We start from the raw sequence: 6000 nt of genomic DNA, 5'->3' as shown, positions 1-6000 counted from the left end.
ATAAAGATTTATATAGTTAATATATAAACTATATATAACTTTATATAGTTTCTATGTTCGGCATGAAACTCTTTGAGTTTCTTATTCGGCTAAGAAACAATATGGGATGTAATATCCCTTAACTTAAATAAGTACATAATTTGGTTAAAAATATAAATCCAGATGTTGAAATTTCACAAAAAGATGTTACGGAATGGATTACAGGTAGAACCAAAAGTGAATTCGAAATCGAATCAGATGCTGAAATTATAAATATGATGGTACAGAATGAATTAGAAGACGATGATGATGACGATAAAGAAGTCGAAGGAAAAAACGTAAAACACGAAGAGGCAGTTTACAGTTTTAATATGTGTATAGAATGGGCTAAGCAGAATGATACGCCATTCCACAAAATTTTATTGCTAATGCAGGTCCGAGAAGAAGCATTTGAAAAAAGTTTAGCTTCCAAGAAGCAAAAGAAAATCAGTGATTTTTTTACAAAGAAATTTTTTTAAAAAACTTTTTTTGTGTTGTGTACAAGAAAGTGATATTTTTTTTTTATTAAATCAGAATCCTCAACAATACAGTACATATAAACTAAATTTTTTACTAAAATAAACTTGTATTATTTAAGTTAAGGGATATTACATCCCATATTGTTTCATAGCCGAATAAGAAACTCAAAGAGTTTCATGCCGAATATAGAAACTATATAAAGTTTGGCGAATCCAAGCATAAGCAAATACTTGGATAGTGCAACACTGAGGCAACTTGTAGCATGGGTGGAGCAAGCTCCGATCACTGTTCTTGGTATTTATGGGTAAATACCAAGAACAGTGATCGGAGCTTGCTCCACCCTTGCTATGAGTTGCCTCAGTGTTGCACTACCCAAGGGACTATGTGTTGCACTATCCAGGTATTTGCTTATGCTTGGACTCGCCAAACTTTATATAGTTTCTATATTCGGCATGAAACTCTTTGAGTTTCTTATTCGGCTATGAAACAATATGGGATGTAATATCCCTTAACTTAAATAATTTCACGTTGCCGAATTGAAGCCTTTGGCTCTTCATATAATTAGTAAACTTGTATTATTTTTTAAGTTTTACATTACAGTACAGTAGCTTTTTTTTCTATCAGTTACTTCATTTATTTAGAGAATTAAATTGATGTACCATTAGAATCTGATTATTTTTGTCTTAAACACTAGTTATTGTCTCTTGGGGGGAAATTCGCTAATCCGAACGAGCACGGTTTTTATTAGTTCGGATTAGCGAGATGCCACTGTAACGTGTGAAAAACCACACTGCTAGATTTATGCGCAAGCTACAGTTGAGGACCTTATATTGCAAGGTGCCTCTACCTCAATATAGAAAACCTAAAATTTAACCATTACAGAGGGACAGTGCTCAAAATGTTATAATTTAGGGGTCACGACAACCTGAAATACAGTCCTGAAACACTGTAATCATAAGCACTGCATTTGGCAAACTGACAAGATTACGAGCAATGTTGCAATTTTTTGTGTACAATTTTAAAAAACATAACCAGCATCTTAAAAATGAGATCATTTTTGAAATCCAGGATGTTTTCTAGAGCATTTAGTAATGCGAAACAATGTACTAGAATCCGGGACAGTTGGTCATCCTATATGTAATTGATGATAGGCTAGCTTACATTGTTGACATCACAGCAGGGCGGTTATGATAATGAAACTAATTTCTTTAGTGCATAGAGGATCTTTAGATGGATGGCACAAGAACATACTGAAGAAAATTGTAATTAATATTGTTACAGCAATGTTTTTATTAGATATTTATCTCTGAACTAAGATATATGTTCACTGCAATATCAGCAAGTATATAGTGATAAACCCCAATGTGAACAATGCAATCCACATTACATTACATAGAATTTCTTTAGTTACTAATACAGAATGCTAATAAATAACAGATCTGGAGGAGGAGAGAGTAAATGAGAACTTATGGAATAATATAGAACCAGAATTTCCACAAATTTAAGGAATAAAATGGAAGTTTTATTAAAAAGGGTACAGCATCATTGTTAGGATACATGTGCCACAAGAGCACAATTCTTGCGGCACCTAAATTTAGGAAAATATGAAATATTAAAAACAAAATAGTGTTTTTATAGTAAAGACACAATTCTGCTGGCGTTTTCTCCTCTTCAAACTTGCTATTCATATATAGGCATTGCCTTAGTTGGTTACAATGGCCATGATGCACAGACAGTCTGTTAATAGCAACTAACATGTGATATATATTTTCAAATTATTTCTTACAGGAATGAGTGGAATGGGTCTGAGGTGGTCGTTAGTTCATCAGTGAATCTGTTTAAGGAAAGAAATGATAGGCACTATGTGAATAATGATTAGCTTCACTATAGGAAGCATTCCATAGTGAAATTCTGGATGCACTGCAGGTGGTATTATTATTAAGGGTTTTCTCCAAGGAGTCAGGAACTCATCGAGGGAGGCCATACTATTTGCATCAGTTGTCATGCCTGTTCTTGAATTTGCTCAAGCTACTTGTGCACACAACATCCAATGGCAAGAGAAAAAGCTACCACTCACCCCCTTCTTGACAACATTCATTCTCAACTTCTAAGGATGCTCTCGTTTCCTATCCCCACCCTCCATAATATGAAAAATTCCTTCTACTGAAATTCTGTAATACCCATTCAGAAGTTTGTAAGTCTCGATCACATCAGTGCTCTTTCTCCTGTTTGCTAGTGTCTTTATTATTATTATTATTTTCGGGCTACTCCAGGGAGTCCTTAGACTCATCGAGGGAGGCCCTAAACATCATGTCCACACAACTATACGACATTCTCACAGTATCTATCATACCTTGCCTTGAACTCGCTCACTGTCATAGCACCCACAACAGACTCAGGCAGCTTATTTCACTCATTTACCACTCTAAAAGTAAAGAACCCAGCTCTAACACCACTGCTAACCACACTCTTGCCCAGCTTCCATAGGTATCCCCTAGTTCTCCCACCACCAGTCCTGATCTCAAAAATATCCTCTGAATTAATCTTATAGAATCCTTTTAGCAATTTGGATGTCTCAATCATATCTCCCCTTTTCCGCCTATCAACCAGTTTCTGCAACCCACAAATCTTCAACCTGTTCTCATATGGTTCATTCCATAGACCTGCTATCATCTTAGTCACTCGCCTCTGGATCCTCTCCACCTCCTCCCCATCAAGAAGGAACCGAGGTGACCAAATCTGGGCACAGTAGTCAAGATGAGGTCTTATTAAGGCTCGGTACAGAGGTACAATAACTTGCTTGTCTCTGCTCGTTAAGGTAATTTTTCAACAACCAAGTGAGTTGATGAGCTGATTTAGCTACTTCAGCCTACAAATTCTCAGTCTGTCTTCATAATCAGTATTCCACAACACTGATATCATTTTTGACTCTCCCTTGCATTCTGTCCAATGTATCAGAATCACCATGGAAACCAGGGTCTGCGTGCAATAGTCCAAGTGATGTCTTATGCTTATAATTATCATAACTGACATCATCCTTATGCAGATTATTCCTTCCACACCATCTTTTTCTTACAAATCTCTTGCATAATTTGATCACAAATCTATTTCACTCCTACTGCATTTATTCATTGAACTCTAGAGACACATTCTGATACAGCATCTTTTAAGTATTTTTTAAACACTTCCCATGCAATGTTGATATCCTTCCCACCCAACAACTGATACCATGGTGCAGAACTCAGCATACTCCTATGTGGTCATAATTTTATTCTTTGTAGTTCAGTATGTAACCTTTTCTGAATGGAACATTCATAAACTTAGCCACTTCTCAAGTGAGTACCATATACATCAACTGGAGGCAGAATAGTCAGGTTTTTAATTGTAATCCCCTCTGACACTATAATCAGATCTAACACTTCTTTGGTCACAAATTCCTTCTGTTGCATGCTGCTTTGCTGTTTGAGGAAGTTTTCTCACAACAGTTCAATAAATTCAGTTTCATTCTTCTCATGCCTTTTCACAGCTACCCAAATAATGTTCAGATAATTAAAGTCCTCTGTTTTGAATACTCTTATCGCACCTATTGTCTTTATTTGGTGATGCATTTCTTCGTCACTATGTATTTGATCATGTTAGACTCCACCACAGACCACATGGCTTCACACTCTCTGCCACATGGAAAACCGTTACTTGTCTTGCAAGTATAGGTCTCAACTCTAACTGGATTCAAGTCATTTGATATCATTGGCAGCATCCACTACTCTCCTATCTTTTCTAAAAGTGTTATATCCTTTGCAGTCAATACATTAGTATATCTGCTTCTGATAGCCTGGTCTTACTAATGCCTACAATATGAGGTTCCAATATATTAATCAAGGCAGCCAACTCCACTCCTTTGCTTGTAATACTCCTTGCATTTGTGTGCAGACATAATTTACCTGCATGATTTTTTTGTATACTGTTGTCTGTCATCTGCATGGCACAGTCTGACAACTTGCAGATCTGTGTTCTTATCTAGTTCCTTACTTATGCAGATATCTTTACACATGCTTCATAGTCTGAACTGGACAAACACAGAATTTCTGTGTTCTCTCTTCATAATCATTTCCATTATTAAAACAGTTACCTAACATTATCACTCTTACACACAAATTCTCATGATTCCTCCCATCATAATTCAGTTTCCCTGAATCTTTGTGTTAGGTTTCGTATCAATCAATAATCTTTCAAGACAACTGATGCTAAATGCATTCAATATCATACAGGTAGTATGATAGGTATATTGCGAGTCTTTGGACTTCATGGAGATACCCATTAATAATAATAATAACAACAAAAATCTGTTCAGCTATTGAAGTAATGGAAGAGTTTGATAATCCTCTTATCACTGGTGACTAGAACAGAATAAACTAATATGAGTACTTGCATTATGTTATGCAAGAACTGGTATTCTTTATTTTGAATTGAAGCAATGTTTGTATATTCTTTCAACCAGAGAACAGTAGAACTATTTTATTTCTTCAGTTAAATTCTAATTTCTGATGTTGCAAGTGGAAAGAATGACTACTGATAAACTGAACTAAGAATGCAATGCAGGCATTTGAAATAATTTATCTGGTCTGTTTATCAACAATGACGTTAAATCTTTATTATTATTAGTATTATATGGTATCTCCATAGAATTCAAGGGACTCATCACAGGAAACCCACACTAACTTTTATACACATAAAACTCATCACACCTTTCACTATCAGGGCACTCACAACTAATTCTTGGAATCCACTCCACCTATCCACCACTCTCCACAAAAAAACAGTCTACACACCATTACTAACCAAACTTAAACAGCTTCTACAGAAGACCCCTAGTTCTCTATTTGTCATATATTGCAAAATTCCTTTGCATAAATTGTAATGTTTTATATAACGTAGGTTATATAAAACTTTTATATAACCTATGTTTTCCACTTATCAACTAAACTTTGTAACCCATACACCTTAAACCTATAAGGTGCATTCCACAGATGTGTCACTAGCTAGGCCACTCATCTCTGAATTCTCTCTACCATTTCCTTATCCCCAAGATATCCAGGTGACCAAATATGTGCACAGTAGTCAAATGAAGTTGAATCATAGTCTTATGAACATGGACAATAACCTCCTCATCTTTACTTGTTAACATGTTGTTCAGCATCCAAATACTTTGAACTATTTTTACATCTTTTGCAATATGCCCTCTGAACTTCAACTCTGTTCACCGTTACCTCCAAAGTCTCCAACCCTATCAATTTCCTGAAATCCAGTACATAACCTTACATTTTGCAACATTAAATTGATAATCATTTTCTTTGACCAAAATGATCACTCAGCAATTCAACTATTTCCTTTGCCTCTGTCACTTTCCTACCATCAGCACTGATTAAAAATCATCTGACCACAGTCATTTGTCCTCTTACTTGTTGCATAATGAAAGAACTTATTTTTTGGATTTATTTTAGC

The sequence above is a fragment of the Typopeltis vanoorti genome, chromosome 11 (genome assembly GCF_054136105.1).
Source record: "Typopeltis vanoorti isolate ZY-2024b chromosome 11, IOZ_Tvanoo_1.0, whole genome shotgun sequence".
Classification (NCBI taxonomy): domain Eukaryota; kingdom Metazoa; phylum Arthropoda; class Arachnida; order Uropygi; family Thelyphonidae; genus Typopeltis; species Typopeltis vanoorti.
This window is presented reverse-complemented; position numbering follows the sequence as displayed.